Source organism: Sarcophilus harrisii, chromosome 4 (genome assembly GCF_902635505.1).
Source record: "Sarcophilus harrisii chromosome 4, mSarHar1.11, whole genome shotgun sequence".
Lineage (NCBI taxonomy): Eukaryota > Metazoa > Chordata > Mammalia > Dasyuromorphia > Dasyuridae > Sarcophilus > Sarcophilus harrisii.
Window position 1 is genome coordinate 230,810,751 of NC_045429.1, and position 19,116 is coordinate 230,829,866.

At 33.4% G+C, this 19,116-nt stretch overlaps 1 pseudogene; it reads left to right on the plus strand.

Moving 5' to 3' along the window:
* Nucleotides 1-15,746: 15,746 nt before the first annotated feature.
* LOC100925022 lies at nucleotides 15,747-17,998 on the plus strand (annotated as a pseudogene).
* Nucleotides 17,999-19,116: the final 1,118 nt, after the last annotated feature.

The following is a 19,116-nucleotide window of genomic DNA, read 5'->3' on the forward strand; positions in this document are numbered from 1 at the left end:
AATCTTCCAATTTCAAGAGAGATTTCTAGCTGCTTCATCTAGCATAGCAATCCCTATATATGGAATTAGGTACTAAAGAAATTTTATTCTATTCTTATATTATTTTACAGAAATTTAAATTGAAGCTGAGATTCCCTCTCTGTCTGTCTGTCTCTCTCATTTTCTCTCTGTGTCTCACTATCTCTGTCTCTATCTGTCTCTGTATCTGTTATTTCTGTCTCTATCTCTGACTGTCTCTCTGTCTCTGTCTCTCTGTTTCTCTGTCTCCCTGTCTCTATCTGTTTGTCTGTCTGTCTGTCTGTCTCTCTCTCTCTCTCATTACATGTCATTTTTACATGCCAATTGCATGTCAAGACAATTTTTAGCATTCTTTTTTACAAGGTTTTGAGTCCAAAACCTTTTTTTTCTTCCCTCCCTTCCCTCTGCTCTTCCAAGGACAGTAAGCATTTAGATATAATTTATGCATGTGCTATTCATATGAAATATATTTCCATATCAATCACAGCGCTGAGAGAAGAATCAATTAATAAATTCTTAATATTCTCTTTACTATTGATTGGCATTCAAATATCATTTAGCCAATTAATGTCAACTGGTTTTTATAAAAATAATATTTACTGAGAGGAAATAACAATAATAAAAATAAAAACACATTCCCTAAAGGGAGAATATACTTACTTCTATATCTCAATATCTGGGAAAAACAACTTCAAATTAACAGTTGTTACAAAGCAAGCATTCATACTTACTGATTTCTGTCCTGATGAAGTTTTGATATGAGGGCCTAGAAATATCTATTTTGAACTTTAAATAACTGAACTGAAATTCATTAGGGCATGGGAAGGAGAGTGTTACAAATATCTGCTTCCTTTTGGCTGAAAAAGCAGACTGCAGAAGTCCCTATTCTAGAGAAATGTAAAAGGCTGAATAACACTAAATCTCTTAATCCAAGTATTATTCAGAAGACTTTTTTTTTTTTTTTTTTTTTTTTGCTGCTCAAGAAATAAGCTGTTTTGCAGGAAAGCAGATTAAAGATTCACCATTTCTTTATATCAAGAGTATTGGTACACTTTCTCCCCTATAATTTATTTTCTGTTTTACATCAAAATCCAATGGAGGAGTCAATCTTTCTTAGCTGCTCTTGATCCACTGCTTTTTCTTACTACTCCTGACTGCCCCAAATTATTTCATTTACTCCCGACACAAAACCTCAAGTTGTTTCACCTTTCAAATCTCAAAAGGCTGAAGCCATATATACAATACCTCTTAATCTACCAGCAAAAAAGAATAGATAAGTAGACATAAAAGCTAGAGGAGGGCGCGAATGCCGACACAAGTTGGGAGAATAGACCTCTGGCAATAGCACTATTTCTCTTAATACCAGTGGAGCATTCCTTTTTGTAGTGGCCAGAAACTGGAAAATGAATGAATGCCCATCAATTGGAGAATGGTTGGATAAATTGTGGTGTATGAATGTTATGGAATATTATTGTTCTATAAGAAATGACCAGCAGGATGAATACAGAGAAGATTGGTGAGACTTACATGAATTGATGCTAAGTGAAATGAGCAGAACCAGGAGATCATTATATACCTCAACAACGATACTGTATGAGGATGTATTCTGATGGAAGTGGATTTCTTTGAGAAAGAGAAGATCTAACTCAGTTCCAATTGATCAATGATGGACAGAAGCAGCTATACCCAAAGAAAGAATACTGGGAAATGAGTGTAAACAATTTGCATTTTTGTTTTTCTTCTCAGGTTATTTTTACCTTCTGAATGCAATTCTTCCTGTGCAACAAGAGAACTGTTCAGTTCTGCACATATATATTGTATCTAGGATATACTGTAACATATTAGATATGTATAAGACTGCTTGCCATCTAGGGGAGGGGGTTGAGGGAGGAAAGGGAAAAGTCGGAACAGAAGAGAATGCAAGGGATAATGTTGTAAAAAAATTATCCAGGCATATGTCCTATCACTAAAAAGTTATAACAGTGGAGCATTTTACTCCTGTCTTCATAAAAAGCTCTTCTCATGAAAGTGGACATAGGATCTTTCCCCCATTTAGGGGCCCACCTCAATTTGTCTTCCTTGCTCAAATCCGGAGAAGGAAAAGTGAATAAATCTTTTATAAATACTCTCAGTCATAACTTAGCAGCTAACCAAAGAAACAGTCATAAAAAACCTAAGTCTATCTGAAGATGTTTGTATTTCTCCTTAATGTCCTTGTGGCAAATCTTAAAAGTTCTGTCAAACAATCAGCACTACCCCCTGATAATGAGCTTGTTCAAGTCTCACATAGCAGAAGCCTGACCTCTTTAAGACTAACAGATTGATGGTTGATGGCGTGCAGGAAGCATGGGACAAGAGGGTTGTTCTTTTGTTAAAATAATTTTCCACCTTGATTTGATTAGTACTTTATGTCAAAAGTATAGAAAATGGTTTTTAATACTATTTTTCTATTGGTGATCTTTATCAAAGCATCCACATAAGTTTATCAATTTTTTAAAAAAGAATATGCATATGCTGTTTACTATATCATGCCCAAGTTTCTTTTCTTATTGTTGAAAAACAAGTTATAGAAAAATAGTATTGACAAATGCAAGCCCATCAATGAATTGTATTACCAAAATTGAGCCTTCATTGACCAGTCAGCCATCCTTATGGAGAAAATAAATACAAAGTAAATGGGTTGGAGGAGAAAGAGTATTGGCATTAGAAGGTGGGAAAAGCAAGGAAAGCTGTTCAAAAAGCAGTGATAGTGGAAAGAGCAAGACAATAAAAGGGAAAATGTCACTTTCAGATCAAGAAATCAAAAAAAAAAAAAAGCCCATATAACACTGATTGATTGTGTAGTACCAGATTCGGTGGAGGCAAAAGATTAAAAAAAAAAAAAAAACCTAAAAACTAATAAGTATCTATGTTTCAAATGTTCCAATAAGTCTTAAATATTAGCCTTTCATTTGATTATAATCTTAAGAATAGAACTCCTTTTTCATAGCTGATTAATGTTTGTACTCGGTTATCTTTTTTAACTTCCTGTTTGTCTTTTGAGCATAATCCCTTAGAATAGAGTGAAAAATAGAATTGTTCCTTAGGAACCTGGGCTGGGTATATAGTTGGAAGACTGAGGAGATGAGATTTCTTATTGAGAAGACAGGAAAACCCTAAGCAAAGGAGCAAAGGCAAACTAACAACATCTAAAGAGAAGAGGGATTAATGAAGTACTCCAGCTCCCTATGGACTCACATAATGATGGATAAATAGACAGATAGCTAAATAATTGTAAGAAATAGATATAAGTATACAGATTATATATATTTGCATGCATACTATAATGCTTTGCTAACCAGTATCTTGGTCTGTGATGAGCGCATTAGCACCCAGAGTATTTTAAAATCAGCCTGAGTTAGGAAAAAAGAAAGTCCTTGATCTTTATTCTTTGTGGAGGTGAACGGGAATGGCAATATGAAGTGAGAGCAATGGCAACATGAATCCAGCCAGGAGTGACTCCGGCTTTCTCACTCCACCCACCAAATCCTCCACCCAATCTCCTATACAACACTTGCACAGAGAGTGGGTGGGGCCATTCTTTCTCCAAGCATATATTAATAGAGTATTGTCCAATTGGTAATTAGTCATAAGTGCTTGGACCGGACCTCAGTGCATCTGCTCAGCTTCAGTCCATTACATTGGTCTTCTACTCATTTCAATATTCGAAATGGCTCTAAACCTAAAAATAAGGGAGGAAAGCTACTAAGGACATTAAAAGTAATTAGAAAGTCATATCATTAAATTTTAAGTACTTAAAAAAGTTCTCTCAGAGCCTTGATGACTTAATATATAATTTTAACAATTTTGTTTATCATAAATTCCCAAACCATAGTAGATTAGAATCAGAATTAGGAGTTTAAGAGTATTCTTTGGGAGCAATACAGTGAAAGCAAGAGCAATATTTGTTTACAACCTGATGGTGAAGAGACACAAGAGACATTTAAAAAAAGACATATAATCATACTATTATATGGTGTAAAATGGGTATCCATAATGATAACTCTGAAGTTAAAATCTTAATAAAAGTGTAAATTATAATCTGTAATCTCTTTTCAATAAGACAGAAAGGCATAAAATATAATTTTAAAAAATCAACATGTCCATTGTATTTAAATCCCCCAAACATATTTGTACTTTGTGGTGTATTTGCTGCATTCAATTATCCAAATAAATCCTCTATGTAGAAGGCATTTATCACTTCAACAATTCTGAATAAATGTATCATGTCATAATCCATTTGTATATATGATTATATATATGCATTCACAAACACACATGTGCAAGTATAGGCATACTTCCAATAGAGTTTTACATATACAGAGTGTCAGAGAGAGAGGGAGAGAGACAAATGGACAAGAACTGTTGGTAATCTATTATTATCATTATTATTTTTAAAATCTGTATTTATTGTAGAGGTCCAGAAATTAAGATACTGAGAGCAGGGTGCTTATAGTTAAGCACCTACTCAGTGTGAGATAATGGTTCTCTAAACATATACTTAATGTGATATGGTGATGTAATGGTTGCACATGCTCAGTTGCTGTAGTGATGTAATCTTACTGAAGTATTTAAGAGCTGGGAGTACTGGGAAGGAGCCTCTCAGCCACAGAAACAGAAGAGTCTCTCAGCCATAGACACAAGAGAATATTAGGGACTCCATCTTTGACTACCCTCATGGTGTCTCTCCTGCCTTCATCACTCCTCCACTAAGACCAATGACTTGGGCTAGAGAGCTAGTCCGGACATTACAATTTATGATTTCATCAATACAGGGAAATACTGCTAGAAACTCGCAAAATGGGGAAATACTGATAAGATACTCCACTGATATAGATGGACAATTTTCCTGCAATTTCTAAAGAATTTCTTGAAGTACTGAAAGTTTAAGTGATTTGCTCATAGTTAGACCCAGTATTTTTCATAAGCAAAACTTGAACTTAACTCTTCCTGCTTCCAAAGAAGTTTCTCTATTGAGTATACCATAATGTCATTGATATTACTATTTTAATGGGCATGTAAAGCATCTTAGTAAAATTTAATGTCATCCCATAAAGAATTACTTAAATTGATCACTTTTGAAAAGTATCATTTAACATATATTAGGTCTGAGGTGAAAAAAATGGCCATCTTAATAATAAAGCTTTATTACAGTGTCCATATCAAGCAAGGTCAAAACACATTATCTTAGTTATGTAACACATTTTTCTTTCAGGACAATTTAGAATTTCATTAAAATAAATGTTATCTTTGTCTACCAACTGTTACTTTAAGTGGATTTTGTGGAACTACTGAATCTGTTTTGGAATGGTGGGGAAAGAGGTACAAACAATTAAAAATAAAATAGCTTAGAAGTAATGTACAATTCAAAGAAGGAAGGTGTTTTGTTAGATATTCAGATCTAAGAAAGAAATCAGTCTAAGGAAACTAAGGATGTTTCTCTTCTCAATTAATCTGCTTCAGCCAGTTCTGATACTAATACTGTACTGTTTGAATGCCCAGTGGAGGAGGAAGACACCAGCTGCTTTTCAAAAAAAAAGACAAACAGAAAGCAGTCCCATCAAAGATTTAGATTTAGCTAGATATTCAATTTCTCATCCAGTTGGGCCACAGTTCTCTTTTAATGTCCTGACCCAATTTCCCTAATTGTCCTATTTAGTTACTCTGCCTCAGGTTATAACCATTCCCTCTTAATGTTTGATAGGATTAAGGTCTTATATTTTAGACTGTAGGCTATACTTATTCCCTCTTAATGTTTAATGGGATAAAGGTCTTTATCCATTTTAGACATCATTAACATATCAGGAGCCTCTCTAGTACCTCCCTCCATTATGTCATCCAAGGTGCCTGCCTCCATTAGGTCATCCCCATCCAGGTACCTCCCCCATTATGTCATCAGTCTTGTTACCATATAAAAGATTCTGGTATCTGACATTCACTGCTGGATTCTTGGAGACGATAGTCTCGTTCAGCCCTGGAACCAGCCATAGATCCATTTGATCCCAGTAAATCTCCCCATTTAATAAACTATAAATTGTTCTCTAATCTCTATCTTGCTCATCTTCTCCAGCATTACAATCCTAAAGATCCTGGTCTTATCAAGAAAATTTTGCTTGATCTTGTGCAGCCTCCAGCAGATTACATCACTGTCTGGCTATCTCTATGCCACATTATCTGTTTGCATTTTCAATTATACAACCAAAGTATTCTTTCATCACTATGACTCCCCATCTATCTATCCCCTATTACAAAATAATCTCCTGAAGAACAAAAACTGTCTTGCTTAGTTGTCATTTGTATTCCCAGTATGTTACACACTGGCTGGATACAATAATTCTTTAAATTATTTTTTTATTTGTATCCTTAGATGTATATATGTACACACATGGATAAGAAGTTGTTTAAGATTCTATTAATCAAAGAAAGTGAGGGCTTTTTTTTTTTTTTTGATATTTAAAGTCTATTCCTCCAGTATTGCATTAAGAAATATTTTTAAAACAAATATTTCATTGAAGTGACCATTTTTGTTTTTCTTTATCTGATTCTCAATCATAGGAGAGAATATTGAGGTTTGGAAGCATGAAAAGGATTTTATAATTATTGGAACTGATTTTTTTTATTAATACCTCACAAAATTGTAGTTTGCAAATCAAAACCAAGTAGCATATATTAAATGATACTAAATATTCAAGGCTTCATCAATGAAAATAAAAATGAAAACTAATTTGCCAGAAGCATTCTATGAAAAAAAATTTAATCATGTTTTATTATTTCTTTTCTAATACTAAATACAGTTTAATGAACTTAAACATTTATAAATTATTTTTCTGGGTGCTCTTAGTGAGAATAATGATTTCAGCTTCTTATATACAGCCATTCTTTCTCTAAAATGCCATTTTGAACTGAGACTAATGTATGTGATGCTACCTATAGATATGAATTATAGTCATTCATCAAGCAGAAAGTCCAGTAGAAACAACTGAGATCTGGACTAAAGCCAGACTATAAATAGAAAGACACTGGATAAAATATTCAATTTTTCATCAGGTGAAAACAGTAATGAGAAGGATAATAAGGCTTAGGAGAAGCACACAGCCACAAGTTCAAGAATGTTGTTTGTCCTTCATTTTTTATATAACAATAGCTTTTTTATTTTTTAAAATACATGCAAAGATAGTTTTTAACATTGATTCCTGCAAAACCTTGTCTTGCAAACTTTTCCCTCCTTCCCTATCAATCCTTCCATTCCCTAGACAGCAAGCAATCCAATATAGGTTAAAGATGTCTAATTCTTCTAAATATATTACCACATTTATCATGAGAACAAGAAAAAATCAAATTAAAAGTGTCTTTCATTTTCAAAAAGGACCAGTAACATTATGGATGATGTCTTGACTTGGTTTAAGTGAGGCAAATTTGCACAAAATCACTAGATTCATTCTCTCTTCTAGAGTCCAATGACAAGACAAAACTCAAGATGACTGGATGACTTTGGAATCTTTGGTACTTGCTTCAGGCACCATTATGGCCACTAGGATAAATTATTCTTGCTCACTTATTTCACTGGGGGAGTTTTCTCATCCCCCTAACTCACAGTATCAAATAATGTGATAAGCTGGCTACCAGATCAATAAGAAACTCTACCTTGGAGACATTCAGGGTTTATAAATTCCAGCAACAAGAGGCTTCCAGTGATGAGAATAGCTAATGTACATCTTCCTCAAAAAAATGGGTTGTTTCAGTATAGAATGAAATATAAACGGAAGAAATTGTGGGGATTATCATAATGCTACTAATAGTCATTAGTTTACAAGTAATTTCCTTGTATGAGTTTTTGTGGCTCAGTTTTGGAAATTAAGGAGTAAGAGAGGAATGTAATGAAAGAAAGGAAAAGGGAGAAACAGAATCTTGTAGATTATCTATTTGCCATAAAAAAGAGGCAAGAAAAAAACATGTACAGTGGAGGGGGAGAGAACAAGGAGAGAGGAAGCATGTGAACCTTACTTTCATCAGAATTGTCTTAAATAGGAAAAAATATCTACTCAGCAGGAGTATAGAAATCTATCTTACCTTGCAAAAAAACAGTTAGAATGGGATATGAAAAGGGGGTGAGGGTGACAAAAGAGAGGGCATGTTAGGGGAGGGAGTGATCAGTAGCAAAACACTTTTGAGGAAGGACAGAGTGAAAGGAGAGAGAGAATAAATGGGGGAAAATATAATTAGCAATAGTAATTTAAAAAAAAAAATTTGAAGCAAGTTTCTCTGATAAGGCCTCATTTCTCAAACAGAGGAAACTGAGTAAAATTTATAAAAAATAAGAGCCATACCCCACTTGATCAATGATCAATTTCCTTTGACCTAACAACACTACTACTAGGCTTGAATACCAAAAGAAATTCAGAAAAAAAACAAGAGAGAGAGAGAAGAAAATGACATATATTATTGTACTCCTGACCAGAACACTAACCATTTTCCTTATGATTTTAGTGATTCTTTTGACTTTTATCACCTTAATAAGACATATTAATTTGAAGCACTTGAAAAAATGAGTCATATTTTAATATTTTTATGAGCATAGAGCCTGACTTAGTGTCTAGCACATAATAGGTACTTAATAAATGTTTGTTGATTGATTTGAACCTTGTGAATTTCTCATAAAATTTGTATCAGAAGAGAATGGGAAATATTTACTCAGCAATCCAACAAAATTGCCTTTATCTTCTGAGAAAATAAATAGTGAGCATAATATATTATTATTACTTTAATGTTCATGTATTTATTCATATATCTCTTGTAGTTCATATAGTTTCTGTCATGGAGGAAATAAGACAATTGATTCATACCTAAAATTAACCTGAGATAACTATATTGAATAAAATGTTGGATATGAAAATCAGGAAATTCTATATCTAAATTCTATCTCGGATTTTGCTAGCTATGTGGTACTGGACAAGTCATTTAAACTCTCTCTGTTTCTTCACTAGTAAAATGGGAATAATAGCAGAGCTGCTAGAGAAAGCACTTTTCAATCCATAAAGGACTATGTCATCATTTAGCTTTTATTATTACACTTGGCAACTTTTCTGAAAGAGATTCTATTACTAACATCTTGAGAAAATACTAAACATGAATTATTGTGTTTTATAGATTTCATTATAATCATTCTGGGGCAGAACCAGAGCCAGAGAGATACCTGACATTCTATTAAGGTCAGGAACCCCAAAATAACAAATCCTGCAGTCCTTTGTGGCCTTTTCCTCTGGACTAGGGAGTATATTGGAGAATAATATGAATCGTCCACTTCACCAGGTTTTCTAGGTGGGGGCTATGAGTGAAAAGAATGAGAGAGTCTCCTGCAGTATATCTTGGCCTCTGATGACATTTACCTATTTGACATAAAGGTTATATAAAATTGGGACATGCTAAGATTTTTCTTGACTCTGTAATCTGCAGGGGTGAAAAATTAGCTTTATTCTAAAATTCTTCAGACTTAAAAGTCTTCCGCTATAATATAGTTCCTCAAAAAAAAAAAAAAAAATTTGATAATAAAATCTTCAGATAATCTCTCAACTTCATCCAAGGAGAATATTTTCATTTTTTGCCCTACCAAATATTTGATTATAGCTTTTAAATGAAAAAATTGATTGATTCAAGCTTTATCTTTTCTCTTAATTCCCATAATGCTATGGAATGATCAAAAAACAGCCCTAGATTCATCACAAAGGGGATAAATGAGAAGCTTGATTAAATACAAGACATAGAATTGGTTTATGAACAATGAATAATAATACCCACTTAAAATCTTGATCAGTATATCACTAAATCTTTTAACTAATTTTGATAGTATTATCAATTTTGTATATTGACATAGCCCTGCTGGGAACACTGAAAATATTTAATTTATTGTTTTTTTCTTTATTTTTTTAAGGAACATTTTGTCATTGCATATATATAAATATTGAAGTTATTTTTGGTAAATTGATTACCAAATATTTTATTCATTTTGTAATTGTTTTGAATGTCTCATTCTCTTCTATAATATTTTCCTGTATTTTGTTATTATTACATAGAAACATCATTTTTGTAGATTTACTTTGTATTTTAAGTATTTTTACTAAATGATTTACGAAAGCTGTTAGTTACTTGTTAGTTTTTTTTTTTTTTGCTGATTTCTTAGGAATTTCTGAGTAAATAATTATGTCATCATAATAGAGATAATTTTGTCTCCTTTTGGCTTTTTACTTTAATTTCTCTCCTTTGTTTTAGTGTTGCTGGTAGAATTTCTAAATTATAGCAGGGAAAGCATATCCTTGCTTCACTCTAATATTTATCAAGAAAGTGCTTCCCCAAAGCACATAATGTTAGCATTTTAAAGTTCTTTTTGTCATAATAATATTTAAATCATTTTAATCAACATTCATTAATGATGTTGGTCCATTATTATCTTTCCTTTCCTTATTATTTCCTAATTAAAGTATCAGAATTATATTTAATTTAGAAAATAAGTTTGATAGTTATTTTGATACTTTCATGAATCTTCATTTGATTATAAAATCACCTAAAGTAGACTAGGACAATTAATTGAATCTGTTCCTTTGCAAGATAACTTTAGCATCAGTGTAGAAAATGAGTTGCAGTAAAAAGAAATTGAAAGATGGAAGACAAATTAGGATGGTATTATACTTTAGCCAAAACAATGAGGATCTGAACTTGAATGACTATATAAGTAAAGAGAATGGACTATTATTAGGAAATATTGCAGAGGCAGAACTGACAAGATTTGGTCACTGAATATGCATGGGAATGTAGAAAGACAAAAGAGTCAATTGATTCTTGCCTTATTATACACATAGATTGGTAAATGTCCCAAACCTAAACAGCAAAGTTCAGGAGACAGTTTAGAAGAGAATATAATTGCTCTTACTTTGGTTGTTCTTTTGAAATACTTATAGGAAATCCAAGTAGAAGTTATCTAGCATATCTTGGAGTGGAGTTTAGGAGAGGGATTAGGATTTAATAGAGAGACTCAGGGGATCATCTCCTTAGAGATGATAATTTAACAAGGGTGATTGGGGAGGTTCCCCTAATAATGGAACAACATATAGCTGTTAACAGTATCTGTGTTCAATAAGTATCCAAATAATGTCAAGAAATCTAGATGAAAACATGAAATATTTATGGAAGTACGCTGAAAAATTTTATAGGATAAGTAAGACCTGGCTATCTTGTGATGGGTATCATTGGGGAAAATATAAATACTAATGAGGATATATTCCTATTAAAGTATTGATAAAATTATAACAAAATAAGGATTTAATATGATAGAGCAGAAAGGGTATAGAATTTGGAGTTATAGAACCAGAGTTTTAATCCTGTCTCTGCCACATATTAACTTGTGACTTTGAGTAAGCTAGATAAGCTCTTTGGAAATGTCTCCTCATCTTGAAACCAGGAAGGGGAATGAAATAGTGGTCTAGAATTTTAAATTCCCTTCCAACTTTTGACTAATGATCCTATGAATACTTTTGCTTAACCTGATATATTATTTGGTAGTAATTAATTTGATTAATACTTATAAATGTAAACTTTGATAGTAAATAATTTCAACACAAGTATCCACACTGACTATGCAGTGATTTCAGATAGACATTAAGATAGCCAAAATCATTAACAAAGCTATGACCTAATTGATTATATTTCATTTGAGCATATCAAAGTATTTCTTCACTATGAGATGTAACAGAATGAAATATGAATGAAAGAACACTACCATTGAAGTCTGTTATGGAAAGATCCTGATCATGTGAGCCATTATGTTAATGAACAATTTTAAAATAATTAGAATTTTCAACCTTAAATCTACATTGAACACAATTTAACCTTTCTTTAATGATTCAGAATATTAAGAAAATTCAGGAGAATAATTACTTTAAAAATTATAATCAATGTAATAATTAAAAAAATAATCAAATGAACATAGAAATAAAGAAGTTAAATTTTCCACAAAAAAACTGTCATTTAACAAAGTAGAATCAAATTAATTAACAAAAATAAATAAATCAAAAAATGTGCAGGTAAAGTATAGCTAGAACTCTATGAGCCTCTCAATCACTAATTTAGAAATCCTTAAAAAAAAAGAAAAGAAAAGAAAAGAAAAGAAAAGAAAAAGAAAGAGAAAGAGAAAGAAAGAAATTGAGAGTCTTCTGGTTTAAATTTTTCTTGACCCAGCCATGCTGGATCTTTGCAATCTCCTTTTCCCTTTCTAAATATTTGGTAAGAAATGGAAACATGTTTTAAAAATATATACATTTATTTCTCTTTCTCCTAGTCTTGCTTCCTATCCCTTCATGTGACTTTCCATATCAGCTTTTATATTTCAGAAATATCATTTTAAATGCCTTATGACAATTATGATATGATAATAAAGAGACTTAGGAAGATTTTGCTTCAATTTCTAACTCTAAAACTAACTTCATAATTCTGGGAAAGTCACTTAAGCTCTATTAATCTCAGACAAGTGCCTGGGACATATATAAAAGCTGTGATAAGTATTGTCAACTTTTCTCTAATTTTTCTTTTTTCCTGTAGTCCTACCAAATTTGAATACTACAATGAACATTCTTCGCATAAATGATGCTATAAATGTGGAAAGTGTAAGAGATTTAGTTGAAGTTCTCCTGATATTACCTTAAGCATTATATTTTGTTGTTTGTTTGCTTTCTTGCTTCTGTATTAAATCTCCAGTATCAGCTTGCTTTCTTTGACATTTGCTGCTTTCTCATAAAATTCAGTGAATAGAAGTAATAATTCTAGTTCTTTAAAATTTCTGGTTGTTTGAATTAAAGAGAGAGAGGAGATGACAAATTTTGATTGGTGACCTTGGAATATTGACTCTAAATATTTTGTAAAGACTTAACAATTTGTCCTTTTAGATAACAGCCAATCCAAAACTTTACTGGTTTCTTTTTCCTTGATATAGCAGGAAATTCAGATAATTTGTCTAAGAATGTTTGCAAAGCTATTCTTATTAATTCTACCAAAGCCCAGGGGATTTGTATAATAGCTGAGTAGCCGCATGATGGCGGCCATGAATCACATAATATAGGAGACCTCTTTCACACTGGCCATCTCCTATTATGAGCTCTATAATGAGCTATAATGTTATACAGAGATGTGCCTACAAGGGACACTGCTTTCAAAAAGTGAGTCATTTCTTAAAATTGAGACATTCTTATATTATGTAGAAATTTATGTTGTACCATGTGGTACTTGAAGTAGATTTAACTGAAAATTAGCACATTAAAGGAAATATTCATTTTAAGAAATTTCTACATCAATATATAAAGGATCTATAATTTCTTCCCTATGAAAACTCTAACAAATGAAGTTATAACCTACTTATAATTTAGAGGCTGAAAGAAGTTGAATGAGTTCTTTATAGTCACACTGCTTATAAATATGAAAGGTAGGATTTAAATTCAGACTTTTTTCATTACAAGAGTAGTAATTTATTCACATATAACAGTTCCTTTCTATTTTAATTTACTTTTTGGTCCAGATCAGTCTGATAAAACTCTCTATTGATATACTCGGCAACCTCTAGAGAGCTACCTGGGGCACTACAAGTTTAAGTAAATGGCCCCCAGTCATTGAGAAGAATGTGTCACAGTCAGGACTAGAATTCTAACTCCATCAGCCTTCCAACTACTATACTTGCTGTCTCAAAAAGACTTTATACAAACACAAAATTACTTTTTAAGTAATTATTTTTATAAGAAGTCTTTTTTCTCTCTTCCACCACTTTCCCTACCTTAAGGGGAAAAAAAGGACTCTTTTAACAAATATGCTTACTCAAGAAAAATAAATATCTATATTGGCCATGGCAAATAAATAAATAAAAATTCACATTCTGACTATTTAGTCTATTCATCTCTATTAGGGGGTGAATTTTACTGTGGTTCAGTCATTTCAGATTCTTTGAGATTCCAGTATGGGGTTTTCTTGGCAAGAATGCTAGAGTAGAGTGCCATTTCCTTCTCATTTTACAGATGAGGAATGACATAAATAGGGTAAAGTGACTGCCCAAGGTCAAGTATCTGAGGCCAAATTTGAGCTCATGAAGATGACTATTCTTGAAACCAAGCCCAAAGCTCTATCACCTGAGCCTCCTAGCTACTCTCAGGCAGTGAATAATAATATTTGTCATGGACTCTCTGCAATTATTTCATTGAACAGAGTTCTAAACTCTTTCAAATTTGTTTCTTTTGATAATGTTTCTGTTATAGTCTAATTTCTTTCTCCTGGTTTTATTAATTTCATTCTACTTAATTTATACAAGTTGTCTCAAGTTTCTCTGAAACAGTCCATTGCTTCATTTCTTAGCACTGTAGGATTCCATGGCATTCATATACAACAATTTGTTCAAATAATTTTCCAGTTGATGGGCTACTCTTTTCTACCACAGAAAGAGTATTTATAAATATTTTCATACTTAAAGGATCTTTACCCTTTTAAAGAAAATCTCTTTGGGGTCTACTCCTAGTATCTGTGTCAAACTATACATCCCTTTGCATAGTTTAGTAAATGTCTGAGATTGCTTTCCAGAATTCACATCTCCAAAAGCAGTGAATCAGAGAACTTATTTTTCCTATCATCCCTCCAAAATTTAAATTTTTCTCTAGTTTTTATCAACTTAAACAATCTGATAGGTGTGGGGTAGAACCTTACAATTGTGTAAATTTGTTGTTGAAATTGTTGTTGTTCAATCATTCAGTAATTTTTTTTTTTTTTTTCTCCAGTAGATTAACACAAAGGTTAAATAACTTGCCCAGAATCAAATAGATAGTAAGTATGGGAAGCCAGATTTTAAAACATGTCTGCCTAATTCCAAACCCAATACTCTATCCACTGAACTATTTTTACAAATATGGACCATTTTCTCATATGGCTCTAGAGAGCTTTGATTTCATCCCTTGAGAATCATCTTTCATATCTTTTGATTACATCTGGGAAAATATAAAAAAAATTCTTGAGTGTTTTTTAATTTTTTTGTACTGTGGAAACACCATGAAAACATAGAGGATAAAATATTCTATGGAACTTTGTAAACCTAGACATAAATTTCTTAAGTGGAAAATGTTGTTTTTGTTGTCATTCAGTCTTTTCAACTCTTTGAGATTTTCTTAGCAAAGATACTGGAGTGGTTCCCCATTTCCTTCTTCAGTTTGCCTTACAAATGAGGAACTGAGGCAAACATGATTAAGTATGTTATCCAGAATCACACAGCCAGTAAGTGTCTAACATTGGGATTTGAACTCCGGTCTTTTGACTCCAGATCCAATGCTCTACCTACTGTGATGCCCAGGTAAGTTACTTAATTGTGATAGTGCTACAAAAACAAGATAGAAAAGATAATCAGGAGTCATGATGGTGGTGGCTAGGCCCTAATGAACTGGCATATTCACTCAATGCCTCCCAGGCCTTTCCCAGCTTCTGAGGATGGACTTCTCACTGGGGACTCCTTGGGGAGAAAACAATGGCAGCTGATCACACCAGAGGAAAACAACAACAACGGGAGTGGCAGAGACCCAGGCCAGGGGAAGAGGCCCCCCTCTGGTTAAATATCACCAACCCTACCAGCCACCTCGACCTCCCTCCCAAGAGGCATGAGAGACTGACCTACAGCAACCATGGCATCTGGGAGCGGTGGCAACAACACACAGACCACTTTGAAGATCCTCCAGCAACATACCTTCAAGATCAACATCGACCCTGAGGAGACAATTAGAGCACTGAAAAAGAAGACTGTATCTGAAAAAGGAAAGGATGCCTTTCCAATAGCAGGCCAAAAATTAATTTATGCTGGCAAAATCCTCAAAGATGATACTGCTCTCAAAGAGTATAAAATGGATGAGAAGAACTTTGTGATGATTATGATGACAAAACCCAAAGCAGCAGCTAAGTCAACATCATCACCAACTACAGTTCAACAATCAAATCTTCCTACCACTGCTGCAGTTAGTTCATCATCAGCATCTGTGACTCAAGCCCCAGTTCTTTCCCCTGCCTTGGCTCCCACACCTACACCTATATCTGTCACTCCAACACCAGTTGCAGCAGCTCATGAACCTATACCTACTGGTATTCCCAAGGAAGAGAAACCTGTAGAGAAACCAGTAAAAGCTTCTGTTGGTATTAGTCCAGTGTCATCTAACAGCTCTCACAAGTACTCTTTTTTTTTTTTTTTTGAGGCTTTTATTTTTTTTTATTTTTTATTTTTTAATTCACAAATAATCTTGTCACAGTCCAATCCTATGAAAACATGGTGACCGAGTCACCACTGTTAATGGGCTATGAGAGAGAGCAAGTAATTGCAGCACTGAAAGCCAGTTTCAACAACCCTGGAATATCTTTTAATGGATATCCCAGGAGATAGGCAAAGTCAGGTTGTGTGGATCCCCCCCATCCCACCAAGCTGCCAGCACAAGGGCTGCTCAGTCTTCAGCAGTGGCAGTGGCTGTAGCCCCAACAGCAACAACTACTACTTATTACTACTTTTGGAGGACATTCACTTGAATTTTTATGGAACCAGCCTCAGTTCTAGCAGACGAGAGAGACTCGACAGAATCTTTCTCTTCTGCCAGCTTTGTTACAGAAAATAAGATGAGCAAATCCACTGTTACTGCAGCAAATCAGCTAACATGAAGAACATTTCATTCAAATGCTGGATGAACCAGTTTGGGTGGCAGTAGAGAATAGCTAGAGCTGGAAGTTGTCACATGAACTACATTCAAGTAATACCTCAGGAAATAAGGAGCTATAGAAAAGTCAAAGGCATTAGGATTCCCTGAAGGACTTATAATACAGACTCATTTTGCTTGTGAGAAGAATGAAAATTTGGCTGCCGATTTTTTCCTACAGTAGAACTTTGATGAAGTTTTTTTTTTTTTTTTTAGCTCATACTTCACATCAGTGCATTATTACACTACCTTTGTTCACTATATCCATAATACTTGAGACAAGGTAGTAAGTGGTTGAGGATGAGCTGGAAGGGGATGTAGAAAATAGGGCAGGAATAAATACAGTACATGTCAGCTTTAAATTAGCAGATGCAGAAAATCCACACATTATGAAATTCTATATAATCAGAAACCAGCTTTTGCAGGTATTTAATTCTTTCTTATAAAAATACAAATTTTTTTTCTAGATTTTCACTTTTATTAGTGTACTAGATCCAGGAATTTAGGGTAATGCCCTGTTTCTTGTTTCTTTTGACTTAACATTCATTTGGAGAGTTTGCTGCCTAGAATCTACAATCTCTATTTCATGGCAACACTGGATAATGGCTTGGGGAAATTCAAAAGATTTTTGGAGCAACTGTAAACAGAGATGCCAAATTATAAGTGGTTATTTTTGCTGCTTAAGATATGTATGAAATTAGTGTAAGAAAGCCATTTTTTCATGTTACTTGCTGGAGGGCAGGGGAAAATCCTTTCTGATGAAAATCATTACTGCCATTTTAAAATTCCTTGATCATTGAATGTGAGATCCCTTCCAATATGATTTAAGAAATTGTACACATACAGGCAAAGTTATTTTCCTGTTGACAATTTTTTTCCCCTTTGGTGAAAAAATAGTAAAAACTTAGTTACCGTTTACTTAAATGTTATGTTGCAGTAAATGTGTTAAAATAACCATTGCATGTTTGCTTTTAATGTATTCCATCTTGATCTGAGCACTTTTGGGACCAATGGAGAAATGTAGCATTCTCCTCTCCCCTCCCCTCAGCAGAAATGTTTTGAGTTCCAATTACTATCTTTTCTTGTACTGATTAAAAAGCCAATCCATAAAATTGAAGGAAATATTCAAAACTAGTTTCCAGATGCTTTTACACTTTTCCCCCTTTCTCAAACAGGAGTATGTGCCCAACTCAAGCCACTAACAATGTATTGCTTTCTTTTAAAAAAAAAAAAAATTTAATGCATAGAATTGTCTCCAGCAACTTTCTTCTATTAGAACAAAAAGGATAAAGCCTTTTGGAAGGGTTGGGAAATGGAAGCTGGTAAGAAAGAAAACTTTGGAAGATAGACAAACAACCAAGGTAATTCATGACATTTTAAAAGGAAAATTTTAATAAGTGTTATCTTTATTTTGTTTTGTTTTACTCTTTTTATATCCCTTTAGTAAATCTTGGTAATTGATCCTAAAAAGGGGCAGGTATCTATATCCTTGTTTCTCAAGGATATTTTGGCCTAATATAAACTTAACTATTTAAAGAACTAACTTTGAATTTATTTTGACTCTGTGATGCTTAGTAGGAAAATGAAGTTTATATGCATACCCTTTGATCCAGCAGTGTTACTACTGGGCTTATATCCCAAAGAGATCTTAAAGAAGGGAAAGGGACTTGTATGTGCATGAATGTTTGTGGCAGCCCTGTTTGTAGTGGCCAGAAACTGGAAACTGAGTGGATGCCCATCAATTGGAGAATGGCTGAATAAATTGTGGTATATGAATATTATTGGTCTTTAAGAAATGACCAGCAGGAGGATTTCAGAAAGGCCTGGAGACACTTACACGAACTGATGCTGAGTGAAACGAGCAGGGCCAAGAGATCATTATATACTTCAACAACAATATTATATGTCGACCAATTCTGATGAACCTGGTCATCCTCAGCAATGAGATGAACCAAATGGAGCAGTAATGAACTGAACCAGCTACGCCCAGCAAAAGAATTCTGGGAGATGACTAAAAAACATTACATTGAATTCCCAATCCCTCTATTTTTGCCCACCTGCATTTTTGATTTCCTTCACAGGTTAATTGTACAATATTTCAGAGTCCGATTCTTTTTGTACAGCAAAATAACGGTTTGGTCATGTATACTTACTGTGTATCTAATTTATATTTTAATATATTTAACATCTACTGGTCATCCTGCCATGTGGGGGTGGGGGGAGGGAAGGAGGAGAAAAATTGGAACAAGAGGTTTGGCAATTGTCAATGCTGTAAAGTTACCCATATATATAACTTGTAAATAAAAGGCTATTAAAAAAA